Source organism: Ailuropoda melanoleuca, chromosome 10 (assembly GCF_002007445.2).
Source record: "Ailuropoda melanoleuca isolate Jingjing chromosome 10, ASM200744v2, whole genome shotgun sequence".
NCBI classification, from domain to species: domain Eukaryota; kingdom Metazoa; phylum Chordata; class Mammalia; order Carnivora; family Ursidae; genus Ailuropoda; species Ailuropoda melanoleuca.
Window position 1 is genome coordinate 62,960,311 of NC_048227.1, and position 24,490 is coordinate 62,984,800.

A 24,490-nucleotide genomic window follows, 5' to 3' on the forward strand; every position below is an offset into this window, starting at 1 on the left:
ATAGTTAGGTTCAATTTTTCATTTTGTCCTTCCAGTGATTATGTCTTAATATTTAGTTCATTAACCACCTCTCCCATAGATCTTCTCATAAAAGTAGATAGAGATATTATTTTTTCTTTCTTTTTACATCCATATACTATTCCATCATGTGGATGTTACCGTAGCTGATACTCCCCTTTTGACTGACATGTGAGTTGTTTCTAATAAACAAACAGTGCTCCGAAGAGTAGCCTCGTGCATACATCGTTCCGTGCTTGTCAGGGCATCTTCGTGGTAGATTAGAAACTGGAATACTGAGTCAAAAATAGTCAGCGGAATACCCTTTGACCTGAACAATCACAACAGTACTCCTGCGCTTTAAACGTAGAATGATGCTACCTCCTCCCAGTCTGTTTCCACTTTCAGTTCAGTATTCAATAAATTACATGTGATATTCAATACTTATTAGAAAAACATCATGTTTGATGATTTTACCTAACAGTAGACAAATGTAAGTGTCCCGAGCACATTTGAGTTCGGCTCAGCTAAGCTATGATGTTCAGTATGTTGGGTGTAGTCAATGCATTTTCAACTTGATATTTTTGACTTACTGTGGGTTTATCAGAACCAACCCCATATTAAGTTGAGGAAGATCTGTATTAGGAAATTCCAATGAAAACAAATATCAGCATTTAAAAAAAAGAAATGCATTCACATTTGACACATTAAAACTGCATCTCTCTTACGCAGCTGTCTTAAACAGATATGCATATATATCTATTTTATAAGTGATAGATTTTAAATTCTCTTAAATTTCTATTGTCGCTTGTACCACTTTGAAAAAGCATGCGTTGACCAACAGCTATGCAACAAAGGCTTCTACCATAAATAGTTCATTGAAATCCCCATGAATCATTTTAGGATACTCTGTTTAAAAGACACATTTCTACCACTGCAAGAACCCAGCTGTGTCAAGGGACTCCCCAGTGATGTCTAGGGCTAATCCTTGTCAGGTGATTGTTTCCAGAAGAGAAATTTAAGTTAGAGTCTCAAGCAGGGGAAAGAAATGTGTAAAGGAAAATGTCAAGAGAGGCTGTCCTTCTCTGTGGAATGTGCAGGACTCTATAGAGAAATCACTGTGTTGCTTCCTATTTAGACTCGGAAACAGCCTGCAAATTCCCTAGGTACAAGATTGCCTGTTTGATTTGCCCAGCTGCCCCTTCTCTTTGCTCCCCCATCCCAGGCTCTTCATGCATAGAGGTGTTTCCCACGGTCCCTCCTAAGGCCACACAGGCAACACCTGAGCTGAAATGGGATGGTGTGACTTGTCTGTCGTAGCCCACGGAGTAGAAAGTGCCAGAGAAGGTAGTAGTTATCAGCTGAGACAGAACAGCTGAATCCACCTAAAAAGTCCTTAGGAGAGACTTTTTATTTTTTTTTTAAGATTTTATTCATTTATTCGACAGAGATAGAGACAGCCAGCGAGAGAAGGAACACAAGCAGGGGGAGTGGGAGAGGAAGAAGCAGGCTCCCAGCAGAGGAGCCTAATGTGGGGCTCGATCCCATAATGCCGGGATCACGCCCTGAGCCGAAGGCAGACGCTTAACCGCTGTGCCACCCAGGCGCCCCGAGAGACTTTTTTTTTTAAGATTTTATTTTTAAGTAATCTCTACACCCAACTTCGGGTTCAAACTCACAACCCTGAGATCAAGAATCACACATTCTTCTGACTGAGCCAGCCAGAAGCCCCAGAGGTATTTTTTTAAATCAGTGCATTTGATACCCCCAACCCAACACTACCACCCCCTCACACACACACAATTTTTGGTTAATGAATTCTGCCTTACACTGGAGTTCTGGAAAGAATGAACAGAATGAGTTAAGTCAAAAGAAAGGTACTGCTTTTTATGAAACAACGGGAAATACCACCCAAGAGCAAAAAAGTCCCCATTTCCTGAAGAACTGGAAGCTATATAACTTTGGATTCTTGATCCATGCTACTTTTTCTTCAAATACCTAAACTTGTTAATCTTTTGGTACTGGATACCAGTAAGACCATGATAATATTCTTTCTCACCTAAAGCTCCTAAAATTGTCTCCAGAAAAGTCAAGTGCTGAGCACACAGTCCATGAGAAAGTTCTGGTTATCCATTGTTCAGCCAAAATACCACACGCAGAAAGTTGGCTATTGAAATTCATAAAGTAGAAAGGCACTGGAAAGGGTCCTCTGAAAACTCAGTACAGTCTGGTCAGGGAATGGCATTTTCATAAAAGGGAAACTTACTGGATACATTTAAGAATTTGCAAGAAGAAAAAAAAAGAATTTTTAAGAATATTCTGAGCAGATCACAGAGGGTCTCTGGGGAAGCCACACTCGCTCCTCCCCCAGGCAGCTCCCCAGGAAAGTGACCCTTGATGTGGATCTTGCAAGTGGAGGGATATTCATTTTGTAATCACGCTGACTGAATTCAGCGAGGGCTGTAGGACCCTCCGGCTTCGCAGGCCAGGAGGGGGGTTTGCAGCGGGCCGCAGGCAGGACGTCCCGGGGGCGGGAGAACGCTCGGACACGGTCTACACATCGCACTGCCGCCCCGCCCCCCGCCTCCCTGCTCGCCTCCAAAACAGGCGGCCTCGCTCAGATCCTGTTTGCGCCTGGCTGACTTCCTGCGCGGAAGCAGTTTGCCCGTGAGCTTAGCCGCGGAGCCCTTTGGAGTTTCCTAGCTGGCGTTTCCTCCTTCTTGTCCTTTTCTCTTCTGCATGTGTTTTCTCAGAGTGAGGCCTGGGGGGGCCCTGGCTCCCTGACTGAATTACAGGAAACCGGCCAGGGCATTCTCTCTCTCTCTCTCTCTCTCTCTGCGTTCCTAGAGAGTCAGAAAGCCTGGGAATGGGTTTGGCAAGAAGGTCTCTGTACCCCCAGCCTCAACTGCTTCCAGTGCCACCGACTTCCTCCCAGTTGCAAGTGCAAAACCTGCACCCTTTGCTCTTGGGGGTCCTTCAGCTTCCCCCTCACACCCCCAGGTATCCTCCTTGAGCCTTGTGTCAGAAAAGGGGACCCAAAAGTTGTTGGAGGAGAGAACGAGGGATCCTCCCTGGTCTCTCTCATCCTGTTGCCCCTGCTTTGGCTGCGGTCTGTCAGCCTGTCCACTGATGTGTGGTAGTCCTTCCTGCCAGCACCTTTGTTCAGCCCAGGCGCCAAGGCCCCACTGGGAGGGATGGAAGAGTGACCAGCTGTGGCCCTCGTTCTAACTGTCCTGTGTCTCAATGTCATCTTCTTTCCTTCTCAGAGACAACTGCATGTTGTTGCTGATTCTCTTGGAATGAGGTCAGTGGACGTTGTTCTCCCTAAGAATGTTCTACTGTGCTACCGAGTAGGGCAGAAAGACAAGCTAGCAGGGCAGAAAGACGAGAGGAATCCATGCAGGTGCCTTGGCCCTGGCGTCCCTCCAATCTTAGCTTTACCCAAACCTGCCTATACCATTTCCTCCCAGGCTTTTCACACGTATATGGCCTGTCTCAGCTCTTTAACTTTTAAGGGAGCTTTGTGGGGGAGGGGGAAGCTTCAAAGGCTGAACTAAAAAAAGTACGGGGCACTGAGCACGTAGCCTCCGATGGAAATGAAAAGCAGAACGTCTGCTGTTATTGAATGGATGCCTACAACTTTGTACTTGCCCATCCCGAGTCTTATGCCAGCCTTCAGTCTCATTTCACAAGGGTCATTAGGGACCCCCAATGCCCCCCAACCAACTCCCATGGCCTTGTTAAGCATCTGAAAATGTAGACATCTCTCCAGAGCGAGTAAATGGGAATTCCCAGCCCCCACTCCGTATGACATCCATGGATGACAGTACATTCAGTGTCCCTCATAGACTAATCCAGGCTTCCTCAAAGCACGGTGGCCTGATGAAGTCAGCCTGCTTATACACAAGCTGAAGCTTTTAGGAGCAAGGATGTCAGCAAGCATGATGGAAATCTCATTATCATCTTTTTTGGACCTTGCCTTGGACGTTATACAGCATCACTTCTGCTATAGTCAGACCGAACAGTCAGAAAAGCCTGCCCAGTTTTGGGGGAGGGAACATAGATTCTCCTCCTGATAAGAAGAGTGTAGAAGGATTTGTGGGCATAGTAAACAGTATGGACTGACCACCTCTTTGTCTTGCAATTTTTGTTTTCACCCCAATCTTTTCCAATGCTTCTGAATGGTCTATCCTCAAGCATCTACCTTCCACACCTCAAATAAAGGTTTTTTCTGCATTGGAAATGTTAGCAGTGAGGTAGCTAGGCTTCAAAGATGGCCGCTTGAGGAACCAGGCCGGTATTGTGCTCTTGGGCAGTCCCCTCCCGCATCAACGCAGGGCTGCCACTGTGGAGGAAATGATCCTGTGTGACTTTTGGGGTTAGGTCACGAGAAGCCTTGCTGCTTCCACCTAGGTCTTTCGAAATGCTCATTTTGGGGAAAGTCAGCCACAGGAAAAGAAGTCTAACCTGAGACCACCATTCTTTGAGGAAGGGAGTCCTGTGGAGGAACCATGGGAAGAGAGCAAATGTGTGGCCAGCCCCCAGTGATTTCTGCATCCTCATCTAGGTGGCCAGACATGTAAACGAGGAAGCCATGTTAGAAGCCCAGCCTGGCTGAACTGACAGATGACCCCAGCCCAGCTTCCTTCTGACGGCAGTTGCATTTGAGATTCCAAGTACAATCCACCCGGATGGGTCTAGTCAGCCCTCAGAATCTTGAGAGATAATAATAAATTATTAAAGCCAATAGATTTGGAGGTGGCGATAGAGAACCAGAATACCAGGTTCTGTCAATTCCGCCTCAGAATGTCTCCCAAATCTGGTTCTCTTGGCAGACCTTCAACACCATTTACTTGTTAAGGCAAAGCTTGCTCTCTGGTTTCAGTGCAAGTACTCATGCCTTAAAGGGTTGGCTTACAGGTAAGAAATGCTCAAGAGCAACTATGAAATAAAGATCAGCACAGAAAAAAAGGGCCAGGAGAACTCAGAAATGAGAGGGAAAGAATTACTGTAGCCTGGAGCTGGGGGGCCTGAGGAGAACGTAATATTGAACTGGATCTTGGATGACAAGTGGCCATTTGTGGCTTTTGTTTTGTAGAAATAGGGAGCTACTAAAGGTTCCTGAGCAGAAAGGCGATGTGATCAAAAATACATTTCATGAAAATGAGTCTGAAAGTGATGTACAAAGTCAGTTGCACTTGGGAGACATGAGACAGGGTTGGTCCGTGGAGGTGGGGAGTTCAAAAAACTATCATGAAAGGGCACCTGGGTGGCTCAGTGGTTAAGCGTCCGCCTTTGGCTCAGGTCATGATCCCAGGGTCCTGGGATGGAGCCCTGCATTGGGCAGGCTCCCTGCTCAGCGGGGAGTTTGTTTCTCTCCCCTACCCTTCCCCCTCATGATGTTTCTCTCACTCTCTCTCTCTCTCTCTCAAATACATAAAATCTTAAAAAATAATAATAATAAAAGAGATTAAAGAAAAGAAAGAAAGAAACTATCACGAAAATCCAGGGGAGAACAAAGAATCCTTAAGCCAAGGCTGTAGTAGTGAGAACAGGGTAAAGAGAATAGATTTAAGAAACATTCCAAAGGTTGATATGACCCTGAAACCTTACTTGTTTCACATACATGTAATGATAAAATGATTAACACGACTTCCCCCATTCCTTGAATAAGTGAAAACAAAATAAATAGTTCCATAATTTTCACTTTTGAAGGAAATGTATGTGTGTGTGTTTTTAAAGAAAGTATCTTTAAAAAATACTTTATGTTCTGGGAGAAAAAAGTAAATTGAATCCATAAGTTAATGTATTGATCACAGATTATTCTGAACATTTTTAGCTCAGTTCTAATATATTTACATCAATACACAATTTTTGTCACTTTTCCAATGCTATGGAACGTTAGTAGTGTAAGACACTCCCCCCTCCCGGAAAAATCAGGGCAACAGTATTACTGATTTCAAAACCAGCAGCGGCCTGCCTTGGGACAATGTGGTCGCTCCAAACATTTTTTAAAGTATGAGCTCCCTCGAGTGGCCAAAACAGTACTTACACTTAATCAAATCTGCCCCATGCATTTAGATTTAAATAATTTCTGTGAGTAAAGTTTAACTTCCTCTGGAACTGAATTTGCACTTTAAAATTTTCTCTGCTTTGTATTGAACAGGATCCATAATATTTATGGTGAATCTCAATATCTATTATTGTTGTAATTTGTAATTATCAGTTTTCAATAATGTGTTTATTGAGTTTCACCAAAACACAATTATCACCTAATTAATGTAAAGCTCATTTACTCTAAATTTTCCAAGAAAGTGAGGTCATCATTTATCAGTCTATACAATGCCCTCATTGATGAGCCCATATCCTCTCACAACTAGTTCAAGTTGAAACGATTCCTAAAATAAACATTTCCCATCTGCATCCCATCTGAATTCCTTCTGAAAGGGGTCACACTCAGCAGATTCCACTGAGATCACCTCTCACACGAGAGAGGAGAATTGGGCAAAGCCCCTGAAAAGAAGGTATTGGCAAGGGTTAGGGGGAGAGTAAAGAAAGCCTGAGCCCCGACTCTGGGACAGGTGGTAGGTTTTATGCTTTATGTTTGCTATTTCATTTGAAGCCCTGGAGAGATCATTCTATTTCTCTTGTATTCAACATACTCTTTTCACACTCTTACAGATCATAATACGGCACAAAAGTAAAGTAGACGTCATCTCAACCTTCGAGGTGCTCAGAGCACTGGAAGAACCCCAGGTGTGGCTCTTCACCCCAACTACAGAGGACGATGGGGAGCGACAGGGAAGACGTGCTTCTCAAGGGAGGGGATCCTAAGTACAATCTGAAGGACGCAGAGGAGCCAGTCAGGCAGAGGTACAGTGGGTCCAAGGGCCGGGAGTCAGCACGGGGCATTAGTTCAGGGTGGCTGACACTTAGGGAGTGAGTGGATGATTAATCTCCCATTTTCCAGGTGACCTACTTGACACTCTGAGATGGTAATTAAGAATCCTGCCAAGACAGAAGTGGGGCCCAGTGATCGCATTGCTGCCTGCTGTTCCCCTCGACCTTTTTTACGAGAGAAATGACAGCCCCGATCAAGGCTAATGCCAGGAGTAGTTGATGCCGAAGTAATTCTGAGCCCCTCTGAAAATGCCTCCATCTTTGACGCTAAAAATGGCCAGGGTTGTTTGTTTTGAGCAAAAATAAACACCAAAAGTGGCTCGGTAGCCGGTTATGGGTTATGATGAAAATAGAAAGCTAGCTTTAGGAGTGCAAAGAGTGGGTGGCTTTTCTACTGTCCAGCCTTAGATCGTGACCGTAAGTTCTAATACAGCCGCCTCGTTCTGGTGCGCTGACCCACGCAGCCGCGGCTGGGAGCCAGCTAGGACCTACGGTGAGCGGGAGAGCTAAAAATTGTGTGTCGTCATAATTACCCTTGAAACTCCCTTAAATTACCCATGAAATGATCCATGTAAACCCAGTACCATGAATCCTACAAATGCTGACGTGTGAAAATGACTCAGCTCAACTATGAGGAGCACAAAATTAGAGCCGATATGCAGATGTGTGTGTATTCGCTCCATTCCGCCTTTAAGATGTGCTGTCAAATCCCAGTGAATGGGGCAATCAGTGGAAAATTCTAAATATTCCTGCTTGCCTGCATAGTTTATTTCATTCTGTATTAACACAAATCCTCTTCGACTTCATCTATTACTTGATTCACTGTTCTAATGCAATTCTTTCCGCTTAGGACAGAGGCACTGTTGGTGTTGTAAGGATCAAACCAGAGGTTCTAGAGGACTGTAAACTTGCGTGTTAACGGTCACATAATAGATGCTCAATAATGTTTGCTGGATTTAAGTCTGAATTTTGTTTCCTTAGGCCCATATTCACATATTCTTTGTGAAGTTGTAGAAAAGAATTTGGCCACCTTCTTCCTGTCTTCCTGGTTGGCATTTCATGGATGGTTCCCGTGTGTATCAATCAACTTCATAAACTAGGACGTTGATTGTCTATCTTCCTGAGTATCGTTGGACCTACTTGGGTTTCTAAATTCAGCTGCAAGTTACATGGACATGTGAAGGACTTCAATTATAGCTTCCTTTCTTTGAATTTAGAGGACAGTTATTTAGTTATACATACACTGATCAAGGTCAAGAAGCATTATCAGATGCTGTAAGAGAAAGGGCAGGGAGTTTAACTCTCTAATCAAGCCTTTGCCCTCTCTCTTCTAAAGTAACTACAAATACCATGGCACATCAAAATTCCATCCAACAAACCTTCTATGTCCCAAGTGCTGCCAGAAGCACAACGGGACACAAAGAAATGGATAATAGATGGTTCTCTGACCCTAAAGAGAATATTTCTTTCTTTTTCTCCTTTTCAAACATAAAAGCAGTTATTTTTGTTAAGATGCACTCATACAGTGAAACCACAGTCTGCTTCTCTCTGCTCATTAAATTAATAATTAATCATAAGATTAATTATTGGATTAATTAATTAGCATTTCTATAACAATTCTTTTGAATTTAATGACTAGATTAAGGGTATTTTTTCAATATTCTAGTTTCATGATTGTTAACATTATTAATAAAAGTTAATATAATTTAATCTGGGGCGCCTGGGTGGCGCAGTCGTTGGGCGTCTGCCTTTGGCTCAGGGCGTGATCCCAGAGCTCTGGGATCGAGCCCCATGTCAGGCTCCTCCGCTGAGAGCCTGCTTCTTCCTCTCCCACTCCCCCTGCTTGTGTTCCCTCTCTCCCTAGCTGTCTCTCTCTCTGTCAAATAAATAAATAAAACTTTAAAATATATATATATAATTTAATCTATCCAATGTTCTGGTTCATCTGTTCTAGTTAAGAACACCTGACAACTCACTAATAAGGAAATCAGTTTATAGGCATTTTCGTGTAAACACTTTTATCATCTCAGTACATTGTTATCACTATATCGGGGGAAAAATAAGAATCTATTTTTGTTGAATAGAAAAGTATTCAAAAAAATTGTTTTCTCTTTACACAAATCAGAAAAAGAATGATAAAGTATGGACTTCAAAATTTTTCTCCAATCAGATAGGTGTTTAATGATATGGTTGTAATTTGTAATTCTCAGGCTACTTACAGATTTTGATATCTTTCATATATTTGAGTTCTTCTTTTGCAAAGAGCCTATTCAGTTCTTCTGGCCATTTTGCTTATTGATTTGTACTAATACTTGACATTCTGGATACCAGGTTTTTGTTGTTGTTGTATGTATTCTAAATACTTTCTCCATTCTGTTTCTGTCTGTTTAGTTTTTAAAGAAATAGACATTTTAATGTAACATCTGAAAAAAATATTTAGCTTTTGTTTTAGCTATTTTTGCTGGGTATGGAATTCTAGATGGACAGTTTTTCTGCCCATGTTTTAAAGACACTGTTTCATTCTCTCCTGGCTTGCGTTGTTTCTAGTGAGACGTCTACTGTCATTCTCATCTTTGCGTCTCTGTACATAATGTGCCTTCCTGGAGCTGCTTTTAAGATTTTTATCTTTCTCATGGTTGTAATCAACCTGTTTATTATATTCTTTGGTGACATTTTCTTCATGCTTCTTGTGCTGGTGTTTTTTTGGGGGGAGGGCAGCAAAGCAAAGTTTATTGAGTGATAGTAAAGTTTATTGAATGATAGAGTGCAAAGCTCCCGAAGAGGGAGGGGACCCAAGAGGGTTGCCATTGCTCTAGAGGTTTATTGAACTTCTTGGGTATGTGGGTTTATAGTTTTTGTTAAATTGAAAATTATTTTAGTCATTATTTTATTAATTATTGTTTCTATTCTCACTCTTCTCCTTCAGAGACTAGAATTACAGGTATATTAGGCCACTTAGTCCTCCAGTGCAGTAAAATTCTCTTTTTTTCCCCACTCTTCGTCTGTATTTCATTTTGAACAATTTCTATTGCTTGTCTGCAAGTTTACTAATCTTCTCATCTGCAGTGTTTAATCTGCTCCTACTCCCAGCCAGTACTTTTTCATCTAAGACACTGTATTTTTTCATCTCTAGAAGTTCTACTTGAGTCTTTTTCATAACTTTGATGCCCTCACATAACATGTTCAGTCCTGTTTCTACTACTTAGACATGTGGAACATAATTACGATCATGTCTACCTATGTCTCTAATCTCAACTTTCTCCTCTACTCCTCAGTCACATAATTTGAATTTGAATCAAGTTGGGGTCTTAGCTATTCCCTCAACATTCCCCCATGTTCCTGTTCCACACCAACACTGTTCCCATCATATGGACTATTCCCATAAAAGCAATGCCATGTCTACACTCTGCTCTTCTTCCAGAGTCAGCTCACAGAGGCCACTTCCCCAATAACAACTTTTTAAATCATCTGAGCCAACTTTCTCTTCTTGATTTCCATAATGTTTATTCCTCTCATACCTACTGTAAGGCTCTTTTGCCCCCCCCCTTTTTGTCGAGGTATAATTTACACATAATAAAATCCACCCATCTTAAGTGCATAGTTGATGAATTTTGACAGCTGCATACAACTGTATAATCACCATCACAATCAATATATAAAACCTTTCTATTATCCCCCAAAGTTTTTTGTGCCCCTTGGAAGTCGGCCCCCTCCTCCAAACTCTGGCCAAAGACAACCTCTGGTCTTCTTCTTGTTACAGTTTTGTTTGTTCTAGGATTTCATATAAGTGGAATCATAGAGTATGATGTCTTCTTATATAGCTTTTAATTAGGATAAAGTTTCTAAGGTTCATCCATGCTGTTTGTATCAGTATTTTGTTCGTTTTTAAAAAGATATATCACAGAATGTGCTAGTAGACAGACATTTGAATTGCTTCTGTTTTTAATTCCTATGAATAGTGCTGTTATGAACATTTGCATACAGTCCATCGTGTGGAGCTGCGCTTTCACTTTTCTTTGGTAAACACCAGGAGTGGGATTGTTGGGTCATATGAAAATGCCGAACTATTCTCCACCATCCATCACGTGAGACTTCCAGTTGCTCCCCATCCTCGTCAGCACTTGGTCATCAGTCTTTAATTTTAGCCATACTGGTGGGTGTGGCGGTATCTCACCCCAGCCTTCACTTGCACTTCCCTTGTGACTAATTGTGTTGAGCTGCTTTCCATGGTGTTTATTAGCCATCTGTGTATCTTCCTTTGTAAAATGCCCAAGTGCTTTGCCTATTTTTAAAATTGGTTTGTTTGTCTTGCTGAGTTGTAAAAGTTCTTTATAAATTCTGGATAAAAGTCTGTCAGATACACTTTGCAGATATTTTCTTCTACTCTGTGGCTTGCCTTTTTGATTCCTTAGCTGTGTTTTCTCTATGAAAAAAAAATTAAATTTAATGAAGTCCATCCTCCCTGTTATTTGCAAACTCCATAAGGGTAGGGATTCTGAGATACACCTCTCGAGTGCATAGCACATCATAGGTACCTGTAAATATATGATAATAAGACTGGAAACTGATTATGTGGTGGGCACTATGATTCGTGTTTTATATGTTTCTTTGCATTTAATTGTCAGACACTATCAGTGGACATTCTTTTCCTCATTTTGATGCTGAGGAAATAACAGCATAGAGAGGTTTAGTAACTTCATCAGTTAAATGACTAGAAAGCGAGGGGGCTAGAATTCAAACCTAGGTCTGTTTGACTTTAAGGTCCACGTCCTTAGACAAATACTGATGACTCCCTTCATTGGATGACTAGGTAAATGAGTGGATGAGTGCTGCCTTATTTGTTCCTAATGATTATGTGTGTGTGCACCTGTGTATTTATATTTGCCTTTCTATGCATTAAAAACTCTGCAACAATACAAAGGACTGAAAATAATGGTTGGCCATGATGATAAGGGAGAGTTAGGGAACTGAAGTAGGAAAGAAAGTTTACGTGTTTCTTATCTTTCATTTTTGAACCAGGTGAATGTATTATGTACTACATCAAGCTATTAAGTAAAAAGAAAAATAAAGCCCCATATTTAGGACAATGGTATATATTAGAAATCAAAAGAAAAATAGTTTACACATTTATTAAGGAAATGGTTAGTAATGATTCTGCAAAAGAGAGAGAAAAAGAAATCATTGCTTTTCTGGGTCTCCAGAGTAGAGGATTCTTCTTGCAACATTGTAAAATTCAAAATCTCTTCACGTGACTAAAGACATGCATGTGAATCTAGGCCAGGGACGAGACGCCATGGCTTTGGAATTCCCTCTTCATTCACTGTATCAGTTCTAATGTCCAGTAGCCAAGCCCATCTGCCTGTGTACTCTTGGCCCTCAACGAGGGAAGAGTCAATTACTATTGAAAGCTTCGGGTTACTAACATAGAATTCGTACCTGTAGTTGAATGCTGCCCAGATTCACAGAAGGACATATAGAATGAATTTTGAAAGACATCTCTGCAGTTAATGAAAACACAAGGTATAACAGACCTTACTAGCCTTAATGAGAAGGTCTGAGATCGATTTAATTATTGGGCCAGGCGACGCTTACCCCAGATGCTCTGTCAGTTTCACAACTTGTAAGCGCCAACGTGCATTTGGTTGAGTGTGGACATGGCATCAATAAGACATGTCAAAGCTATTCATCACTCTGAAGTTTCATTAAAACTGTGACAGAAACCATACACTCCCTCATGGCTGGTTGGGTGTCTCACCGTGCTGCTAAGAAGGCAGCTTCTGCAGACCTGAAAGAGCAGGTGAAACAATGGCAGTGTCTTTCGTCTTCTCCATCCAGCTCCCTGGCAGCCTGGATCACAGCATGCATCTTCTGCGGATCCACGGTAAGACTCTTACCCAGAAGGCTGGGTGCAAAGGTGGATAAGGCCACAGCCAGCACCAGTGACACCTGTAGAATGAGCCAGGTGGAGATGAGCTAAGGAGGGAAGGGAGATTTAGGAGTAGGCGTAGGAAGAACTGTGGGAGTATTTATGTAGAAGGGATGGATAGTGAAGTCATTATTAATGATTCTGAGAGACAGACACACAGGGAGCAACCCACCTGCAAGCACCCCACCCAGGACAACCCAGGACCTACACTGTAGATAGTACACTCTGCATGTGCAGTACATTTCGTCGATAGAAAGCTCTGTGCAAAAGTCCCAAAGTGATTGCTTAAAAGTCCTATCTCATCATGAGTTTAGAAAGATCTAGACATGGAAATATGGCAATGGCTGTAATGGGTATCATAAATGCCATTGGCAAGCCTGGGTTTTAACTCCCTGCAATGGTGGTCCTTAGGGTAAGAAGCCCTGAGCAGACTTTTCCTTCCTTAAGTGTTTACAGGATTATCTTATTATAAAGTAATAATAGCTTGTACAGTGCAGAAAAGAACAGTGAAAGATAAATGTCCTTAAGTAATGTGACGCAATAATTAAGAGCCTAGGATCTGGCAAAAATCTCAGCTCTGTCACTTCCTACTTCTAAAGTGTTGGAAGCCAAGTAATCACTTTGGCACCCCAATCATCTCATCTCAAAAACAGAATAATAGTGGTAATAATAGGGGCACCTGGGTGGCTCAGTCGGTTAAGCATCTGCCTTCGGCTCAGGTCATGATCCCAGGGTCCTGGGATCGAGCCCCACAACAGGCTGCCTGCTCAGCAGAGGAGTCTGCTTCTCCCTCTCACGCTGCCTGCCTCTCTCCCTGCTTGTGTTCTTTCTTTTTTTTTTTTTTTTTTAAGATTTTATTTATTTATTTGACAGAGAGAGACAACCAGCAAGAGAGGGAACACAAGCAGGGGGAGTGGGAGAGGAAGAAGCAGGCTCCCAGCGGAAGAGCCTGACGTGGGGCTCAATCCCAGAACACTGGGATCACGCCCTGAGCCGAAGGCAGACTCTTAACGACTGCACCACCCAGGTGCCCCTGTGCTCTTTCTCTCTGTCAAATAAATAAAATCTTTAAAAAAAATAATGGTAATAATAGTATTTGCCTCAATAATGTTGTCGGGGAGGAGAAGCAAGGTGAGTATATAATGTGTTTAGCATGATCCTGGGAAATAGGAAGCTTGCAATAAACTCCAGCTGTTGTGATTACCATCGTTGTTGCCATCATTATTATTCATATTATTATGACTCTAATTTACCTTCCACTTCCCATATTTAATCTGTTACCAAATCACACAATACAAAATCTGATGTCCACCTTGGCTCAGATTTTTGTCATCTTGACTGAAAATACATAAGCCTGTTGGTCCCCAGCCTCATTCTTCTGTGTCTTAGACCTTTGACCTGATGTGTATCCGCAGGTAAGTAAGGATATGGCAAATCCACTTGTCCTTTACATTATCCGACAGTGTGAGTATTTGCTTCCTAGGAGCCTGATATTGAAAACATACAGCACTGCTAAAAGCATTAAATAAAATAGAGTCCATCTAGCTACACTAATCTGTGCTTTCTAAATTTACTGATGGAAGTGAAGAAAGTAAGCTGGCATGGATTTTGTACAATTTCTGGATCATACTAACCTACATTCCAACAGTGCATTCAGCTAAAAATATTGTTTCCTCCCATGAGGTTCCCAATTTTGCAGAGAAAAATGCCTCTATGAAATACATTACTTGAGACAGTTAGTGGCCTTGCATTCTGGAGGAGAAATTACACAAGAACGTCACCACCACATTCTCCAGAAGCAAAGATTCTCCGGCACTGAGTCAAAACCAACATGGGGTCCCCAGAAGTAGGGAACAGATGGCACCAGGACTGCAGCCAGCCTCGGGAGAGTGGACAATAAAGGGTGTCCTCGCATGGTCAGTGTTGACTTCCTGTTGTGGCCTGGCCGACTGAGATGGGGTGACAGAAGTCAGGAAAGAAACCAGACCCACAACTGACAGATTGGCCAAAGCTCCAGGGAGAAAATAACCACCTCAGAAACTTCATAGAAAATATTTGCCTCAGAGGCTCTTCCTTAGAAAGATGTCGAGGGTTGTTAAATGTATCCTGATGTTAGGAAAATGAGAATTTTACTTTCTTCTTATATAGAAAGGAAAACCAAGAAGAAAAACACTGCTCTGAAGAACAGGTTATTAATTATAAAAGTAGAAGCCTGTTTCTCTCCAACACTTACCTTGAACTTCCTTCATCATCCCGTATGCAAACCTGTGGATTTAAGGTTGGATTGGTTTTTTTAGTCCTTAGGATCGTCCATACACATCCTTGTGTGCTCCCTCCGTTCAGCAGGAAGATGTTTGAAGCCACATGTGTGTCTGCTTCATGTCTGCAGTCCATAGGCTAGAGTCACACGCTTTGTAGGCAACCCAGTATATATCAGTGTAATTAGCATATTAAAATGAAACTCTCAGCTCTGCTATTACCTTCATCCTTATTTCAATACACTGATCTTTATACTGAGGCCAACTACATTATCGTCTGTACACTTGTTAGAGCCATCTATGTCAAGTTGGCAGAAAAACCTACAGTAAACTAGAGTTAGTAACTGTCTGCAGATGTATTTTATTTTGTTAACCCCAAATCTCAAAGCATTTTAAAAAGAAACACTATTGCATCTTTTATTTTTAATGGAAAAAAATAAAATAGTCATAAAAAATGAATGCAATCTAAATAATAACCAATAGAAAGTTAATAAGTTATGGTAATTGACAAAATGGTATACTATGTAGCCATTAAAATAATGATATAGCTCTATATTAACAGAACACTATCCTTGGAAAATTTTTTATTTAAAAAAAAGCAGCTTAAAATGTGTAAAATATAATACCTTTTTAATAAAAATATGCATGGTTATTTGTGTAAAAATATGTATTGGTATGTGGGTTTGTAAATAGGGAAGTAATTAAAAAGTATTTAACATCGGTTTTCTACCACGGATGGGGAAAGGGGGCACATTACAACTGATGCTTGTTTTTGTATTTTATATATTACCACATTTTTTGTTTTTATAACAATGGAGAAGTATTACTTTACACACAGAAACATATACAGCCAATTTAAAAAAATACGTAGCAATAATCTTAAAAGTATTTTTCAACTACTCACAATCTCATCACCAATAATTGTTTAAAAATATTTTTCATGCTAGTTGTAATGTTTTGTAACAAAGCACACCAAAATTCACTGCCTTAAAATGCTGATCTATTATTAGTATAGCTCATGAATCTGTTTGACAGTTGAGGATTCCCTGATCTAGGTTGTGTTTGGTTGATGTTATGGGCTGACTTGCATCCCTCAAAATTCATATATTGAAGTCCTAACCCCTAGTGCCTCAGAATGTGACTGTATTTGGAGAAAGGCTCTTTAAAGAAGTAATTAATTTAAAAATAGGTCATTATGGTGGGCTTCACCCAGTATGATTGCTATCCTTACAAGAAGAGGAAATTTGCACACAGACATGCCTAGAGACAGAATGTTACGTGAACATGAAGATAGCCAACCTACAAGCTAAGAAGAGAAGCCCAATCTGTCAGCCCATCTTGATCTCAGACTTCTAGACTCCAGAACTGTGAAACAATAAATTGCTCTTGTTTAAGCCCCATAGTCTGTGGTATTCATTTATGGCAGCCCTGGCAAACTAATATAGCCAATAGGAGCTGGGCTCCAGCTATTGGTTGGCTGGGAGCTCTGCTCTAGGCCGAGTTTGGCTAGGTTGCTTTAGTGCGGGCAACTCACCTCCACATGTCTAAATTCTTTTTTCCAGCAACTGGCTAGCCCATCTTTTTCATGGATGGCAGGAATACAGGAGAGAAAGTAGAAATATGCAAAATCCCTTAAGACTTAATTCTGGAGCTAACACACTATCATTTCTGCCTCATTCTATTGGCCAAGGCAATTCACGTGACTAAGCCAAAGGTAGAGATCAAACACAATGTAAATTATTGTCAATAAGAAAAATATCTACTGTGGGAGAGCATTGCAAAGTTGCATGACACAGTATGGATACGGTGGTGGAAAAGGGGGGTGCAGGGAATTGGGGCAAATAATGTAATCTATCATATCTTAGATGTTCATATATGTTTATATGATCTTAAATCATATACCATATCTATATATTTCCAATTTTATTTAATGTTTAATCTTATTCCACAATTTTAATAGGATTAATAATTTTGAATTTCATTGGATATAATACACCATATTAAACCCACTCTTTTTATTAATCAGGACTATACAGAAACAGAATCAATTGTAGAGTAGGTTAGTGAGGAACTGGAATAAAGAAAAGCAAATTGAAAATTTGCTTTTAACCAACAGTCTATGAAATTAACACATAAGCTAACCAATACATATGTTTAATTCAAATAGAAAGTTCATAACACAGTATAATGTTTTGTACATAGTGAGCACTCAGTACATATTTGCTGAGTAGATTCTTTGTAAATTTATTTTGAATGTGAGAACTGTTGCTAAAACAACACATTAAAAAATGTGAGAAATCTCATTTGTTAAACAAAGAAAAACAAAAAAAAATACATACAAAATACTGATGACAGTATTAACTGCAAAACATTACAACTTGGTATCCACCATCAACTTTCTCGTTAGAAATACACGGAAGCATTTTATGCACCTGCTAAAATTTTTTATTCACTTGGATGGGAGATGGACTAAAATTTAGCAATCCTGATAGCAATTATTTTTAACTGCGATATTATTTTGCCCTCCAAAAACAGTTCTACGTTTATGCAAAAGGAATGCAAGAAATTATCAGAGAATTTTGTTTTCTGAAGACTAATAAGCCTCATTTTTCTAAAAGGATCAAAGAATGACAAAACTTTATTGAAGTTTCCTTTCTAAGAGAAAGTAAATCTTGGCTCCAAGTTCATTTTCCAAATCAGGAAGCAGAAAATTTTTTTAGGAAAGTATTGAATTTGAGAAGTAGAAAAAAAATTTTTCCACTGGTTAATTATTTTTATAATTTGGTTCTAAAAACATTACCACTATATATATTCCTAAAAAAGATTTTAGTGTCTTATGTAATCAGTAATGCAGTCACTTAAAAAGCATGTGGAAATTGCAGAGCTAAATAGCAGACATATATTTATTACATTTGGTACATGCCCATACTCTAGGGATAGCTAAATGTGTGTCTATAGTACTCCTTTGTCTCCTCTTAGAAACCCCTCTAGAGCTCTGTTATGAATTATATTGTTTAAATATGTCCACATTCAGTTTCGGGAGAGTTATTCCCAAGTCACTTTCAAACTGAACACATGTTGCATCTGTTTTCTGTTTGTGAATACTGAATGCTTGGCACTTTAATTGGGATATTTTCTTTTGGAATGAAATAATTTCAAATATTCGCTTAATCAAAACATCAGTTTCCTTTTCCAGTTTCCATCATGGATTGTTGGTAGATTTTCCAGACCTGGTCTCCTGTGCGATGGAGATAGACCCACCTCTTCTTGGTGTGTAGGAGGCAATGGCAGGGGGCGGGACATCAGGCAAGAGCCAAACCATTAGCTCATCCCTTCTCCATCTCCGGCTCCTCTCTAGATTCCACCTGCCTCATATTCAAACAGTCTTGAAAGTGAGAACTGTCTCACCTTTCTGATAATTTATCAACTTTCTTTTTCTTTGAAAGTTTTAACAGCAGGAGAAAAATTTTTCCCACAGGTGAAGTTCTATGAAGTCACTGGAAACTCACAGCTCCCTCCCCCGCCAGATTCAATCACAAGCGTTTGCGGCCCTTGATCTTTGGGATACATGCGTGTAAGAGAAATTAGCCTGGCAGCAGGGACAAAACAGAGCTGGGTGGATTAAAAGAGACTGGAGGGCAGGAAGACAAACTGTTGCTGTTGTCCATGGGAAAACAAGAAAGGTCCTTGAAGTAGAATTGAAATGTGCTCCTGGGGAAAGCAGGTACTTCAAGGATGAATCAAAGCTCAGTCACTTATGAGCCCCTTGACCCAATCTTTCTACACCTCAGTTTCTCTACTTAGAAAACGGAGGTGAAATTAGCATACATAATTGTTTTTAAAACTAAATTATAAAGTTCTTTAAATGCCCAGTATTTAATAGAAGCTCAACGTTAGTATATGATTTTAAATGGACACATTTGAAAAAGATTGTGAAGGGAGAAACAAATAAATGCTAGAGGATTGAATACAGGAAGTGAAGAAGAAAGATACACAAAGATGAGAAGGTATCTAGCCCATTGACACACATTTCTCTACTTTATTGACCACAGGACACTTTTGTTTTCCACAAGGGATCTCAGAGGACACTAGTTAGAGACGTGTGAACATGATACCTCTTTAGGAGATCACCAAGCACAGCTTCGCATTCCAGGCTCTGTGCATGAGCTCCTGCAAATAAATTTGTCAACATTTCATTTAAAGGCTTCCCCAAACTGTTTGAGCATATGGAACATTTTTCTTGTTTTATCAACTGCTAATATACCATGGAACTAGAGTCTGCAGAACAGACTGTGGGAGACATGGGTTTAAATGTGGATCCTGGACTTTCTTATGGATTTTCAGCTTGTCCTAAATGAAATTCAGATCTACTGGCAGGAAGGCAGTCCCTGGAGACCGCTGCACAGCCTCTGCAAAGGGCAGGTCAGTCACCTACCCTCTCCCTTTGTTCTGCGGCAAGTCTTCATCAGGCCGCCTCAACAACAGGTTCTGGATTTTCTCTACCTGTTCTTTTGGACTTCTTTAAGATTCTAGTTGAAAATAAAACACAGGGAATCTCAAAGTTTGTTTCTCTGTGGGGATTTTTTTTTTACTGCTAGCTCTTCCTCCATTATCTGAAAGCTAGAAAATGTTAACAATATTTCAGTGATAGAAAGTGAAATTAATCATATTATGCAGTCAGTGAGTTGTTTTAAGAAATTATTTTATCAAATTAATATATATTTTCATTGTAGATAAGTTCAAAGATAGAAATAAACAAACAGAAGAAATTAAAAATCTCATTAATCCCATCATATAGAAAGGATCACTGTTAATATTTTGACTTTTGTCCTTCCAGACTCTGTGCATGTGTATTTATCACCCGAACAAAAATGCAGTGACATTATATATTTGTTATATAACCTGCTTCTCCCTCACTAATTAATATCTCTAAATATATTTCCATGTCAGGAATACAGACTTACATCAACATTTTTATGGAATAATAAATATTCCAGTGAATTAATAAACTGTAATTCCTTACAGAAATTTACAAGAATGACTATTGAGGTCGTTACATAGACAACACTCAAATGAACATCTTGGAACTAATTTTGTTATGTTTCCCAACAATTTTTTTAAATCAGGTTTAAAACCACTTATAAAAATGTACAGTTTTACACATTCGCCATATTTACAAGCACCACTCTCTCTTGGAGGGCATGACACAAGAAAATTAGTCTTTACGCTTCTAATAAAAGAAGGAAAAGGGATGAGCCTTCTTCTCCTGAGCTGTGTTTTCCATGTATGTTTAAGGCACCCTGAAGCCAGTATCTCTGGGGAGGAGATACATAACGGGCAAAATGTTGTCACCAAAACCTTGCAGCTTGCCTTCATATCTTCATTCACTAACTCTTGTCTTCCATGTATAGTTTTAGTTATTTTTGTACCTGGAAAGTGTTTGGAGACAAGGTTATTTTAACCTATGACAAGATGTGCAGATTTCCAAATCATGATATATTTAATTTTTAAAAGTATATTCTAGCAACAGTGAATCTCTACATTGATGTACTATTGAAAAATTAAGCTAACCCAGAAATCACAGATTAACCTCAATTGCCAAATTTTGTTCTGATCTATAGAATAGAATTTAAGTATTAATAATAACATAAAAATGGGGTGCCTGGGAGCCTCAGTCAGTTAAGCTGCTGCCTTCAGCTCAGGTCGTGATCTCAGGGTCCTGGGATCCAGCCGGCATCAGGTTCCCTGCTTAGCAGGGAGACGGCTTCTCCTTCTCCTTCTCTCTCTGCTCCTCCCCCTCCCCCCTTCATGCTCTCTCTCTCTCTCAAATAAATAAAATCTTTTTTTCAAAAAGCAAATAATTTACTTGTTCTGAATATTTAAAATAAATGCAGTCATAAAACAGGTGACTTTTTGCGTCTGGCTTCTTTAACTTGGTGTAATGTTTTCAAGGTTTGTGCTCTAGCATGTATCAGTATTTTATTCCTTTTCATGGCTGAATAATATGTCATATATACATAAGAGATGTTGGTCTATAGTTTTTTTCTTGTGGCATCTTCATCTGGCTTTGGTATCAGGGAAAGACTGGCCTCATCAAATGAGTTAGGAAGTGTTCCTTCCTCGTCTACTTTTTTGGAAGAGTTTGAGGATTGGTGTTAATTCTTTAAATGATTGATAGAATTCACCAGTGAAGCCATCTGGCCCTGGACTTTTCTTTGTTGGGAGGTTTTTATTAAAGATTCAATCCTTTTACTTGTTATAGGTCTATTGAGACTTTTCTATTTCTTTTTGAGTCATTTGGTAATTTGTGTATTTCTAAGGATTTCTCTATTTCATCTAGGTCATCAAATTGTTGGCACACAATTCTTCATTGTATTCTCTTATATTCCTTCATTTCTGTAAGGTTGCTAGTAATGTCTCCACTTCCACTGCTGATTTTAGCTATTTACATATCCTTTCTTTTACTTAGCCTAGCAAAAAGTTTGTCAGTTTTATTAATCTCTCCAAATAATTCCCAAATTTGATGAAATATATGAATCTACAAACCCACGAAGCTCAGTAAACTCAAGAATTATGAATTCATGGGGCACCTGGCTGGCTCAGTCAGTGAAGTACGGGACTCCTGATCTCTGTGTTGTGGGTTCGAGACCCAAGTGGAGTGTAGAGATTACCTAAAAATAAAATCTTAAAAAAAATATATGTGTTCACAAGAGACCTACATTCAGTAGGGTCTCACAGTTTGGTATAAAGGCTTTCATTTTCTCAACGTGTCACCTCACCTCCAGTGTCTCTGAGTCCAGAATGAATCTGGTTCAGTTTCTGCAGAGGGGAAACCTCTACTAATTGGGGTAGAGAAGGGGTGCCTCCCAGACTTCTCAAGAGAGAAAGGTATCTAGGGATCTAATCGCTCCTCTTAAAGTCATCAACCAATCTTCCCATTTTCACCTCCAATCAGCACTGCAGCTTTCGTGATGTTTCCCATTCTAAATCTTTCTGAAGTTCTGGCAAAGATCCGACTGCTTCCTGGTTTCACACTTGCAAGAGTAGGTTTTAGTTACCACTAGTCTATAACTTTCCAAAATGATCATTTCTCTTCTCTGCTATCATATTGTCTTATGTTCTCCTTCTGGATTTATTTTTGTTCCTTTTTAATATACTAGTAGAGCTTTGGGAAGGACCAGAGACAGAGTCATAGCTCATTTAATCTTTATGTCTATCTGAAATTGATATTATCCCCCATTTTATAGATGAGGAAATTGAGGTTCAGAGAGTTTAGAAAGCTTGTCCAAAGTTTCAAAGATAGTAAATGGTGGAGCCTAGTTTCAGTGGCCTTTTTACTACCTTATACAGTTTCACTAAGCATACGTAGACACAATTGGCTCCAATGTCATCTGGCTTCAGCAAGTGTCCAAAACAAGTGTTGTTTTAGAGGCCCTTATGTCCTCCAAGTAAAATTCAACAAGTTTATCCTCCTACTGCTCATACCCCCAGAGCAGACAGGTTCATTATTTTAACCTTCACTCACACTCAATACTCCTAGACACAGGAATCCTGTTAGGCAATTACCAGCAATGGTTCAAAAGGCAATAAAGAGGAAACCAACTGGTGGTGATAGTGGCTGAGAGAGATGTTAGATAGTTGTGCAGAAAAAAAAAAAAAACCCAAAATAAAAAACAATGGATTTACTTCTAAGGAATGGAGGACAAGGCTAAACTGACTCAAGCCTAGCCAACATGAGTCCACAGAGAATGGCTGATGATTTACTACTCCATTGCACACAGCAGCTAACACAAAAGAGTCTTATGGAAAGAGGAACAGGCCAGTTACCAGTTTATTTGCCTCTCAGCTCCAAGCACATCTTTCACCGCCTGCGCTGCAATGTGAGAGTTCAATCTTCTAATAGTTTTCTTTTGCCAGCTGGCTCAACACAAAACTCTGACAGTAGAGGGCGCTAGAGGATGACGTGGCTTCTCTTTGGTTCTAGTGCGCTCTTCTCAGCAGGTCTTTGCGGGTCCCCAGTTTCTCTGGCACCTAATGCGTGGAGCATGGGCAGCTTCCCTAGCTCTTGGCTCCTGCATCACCAGCCAGCTCTCTAGCACTTGACCCCTGTAGTGTGTGAAGATCAGCAGCACCCAGCAGCTCGTAGTTTCACCTGCACCTCACCAGGAGCTCAAGCCGATTCATGGCTGAGTCCCTTCCACCAGACCCCTTTCTGTGAGTGGCTTTCGCTAGCACCTACAGGGAGGATTTCTGGCAAGTATTCAAGGGCGGATTTCCAGTAAGCCCCACCTTTGCAGTAGCCCAGTGACTTCTCTGCCATCCAGTGAACCATCCACGTGCCCTCTTCAGAGTCCTGGGTGGGGGAGGTGGGCTCTTCTTTGGGTACTCTCAGCGCTAAGGGTAGTGGCTGCTCCTTACATCCGTTATTCCTGTATTTAAAAAAAAAATACATGTTCTCTTCATGTTTTACTAAGCAATCCCTCATTACTCTAATCCTGTTATAATTAATGGTACAAGGAGGGTAGAAGGGTCATTGAGAAGCCCAATGCTTTCCCCTGTACTTAAAGATTTATGTTCATTTGATTTTCAGATTTTAAAAGGGCATTCACCATTGAAGGGAATAGCACAGAAATTATACCTAAGCCTATTGCATGTAAATATGAAACTATACAAATAAATATTCCTGAAAATAATATCTTCCTCTTTTACTTCACCAAGAAGAAGTTTTATTTGCATTTGATTGAGAGGGAGCATAATAGCTAATAATGGTTTGGACTTGAATTGTAGAGAAAGTCTTTTCCTGGAAAACACTGTATGTCCACTTCAGGCAGATCCTATGGAGATGAGAAATCCAGCCCAGTTAGAAGACGCTAACTCCTGAAATACTGAGCCGGGCTCCCCTTCATGCATCTAGAGGACTGTTGCCCGCCACTGGAGCACACAGCGGTACCCTCGAGCATTTCAGTCTCAGTTGCCATCTAGACAAAGGCAACGAAGTTCAAACTTTCCTGCTATCCTGCAGAATAATGAGATTTTTGAAGTGTCTTTCCCACTTAAAACATAGCACAAATAAATGCAGTTTTAAAAAGCAAAAAGAGAGATTCTTATCTCTTCAAATCAAACATTTCAGCTCATTGGTTGCCCGGCCATCGTGATCTTTTGTAGGTATCTGTTAAGCAGAGGAATTTTGACAATGTTTCCTCTTTTTACTTGAGAATGCCTGTTTACACTTGCCTATACATCAGCCTATTAAGGATAGACCACATGACCGGAGGTCACCTTTGAAATGTTGATTTCTGAAGAAACAAAAAAAGATAACTAGTTTAATGATGCATGAGAGAAGCTGGAAGCTTCTGATTTATCAATAGAACTCAAAATTCACAACAAGAAAGGATTAGCGTTTCAATCA

The 24,490-nt window shown here is 40.3% G+C and overlaps 1 long non-coding RNA gene across 1 annotated transcript; it reads right to left on the bottom strand.

Moving 5' to 3' along the window:
* Positions 1 to 15,690: 15,690 nt before the first annotated feature.
* On the bottom strand, positions 15,691 to 23,999 carry LOC117803969. The gene is made up of 2 exons (XR_004628101.1): positions 22,909 to 23,999; positions 15,691 to 20,510 (listed from the first exon to the last, which is right to left on the bottom strand). It is a non-coding gene; the product is annotated as an uncharacterized LOC117803969 (long non-coding RNA).
* Between the last annotated feature and the right edge of the window lie 491 nt (positions 24,000 to 24,490).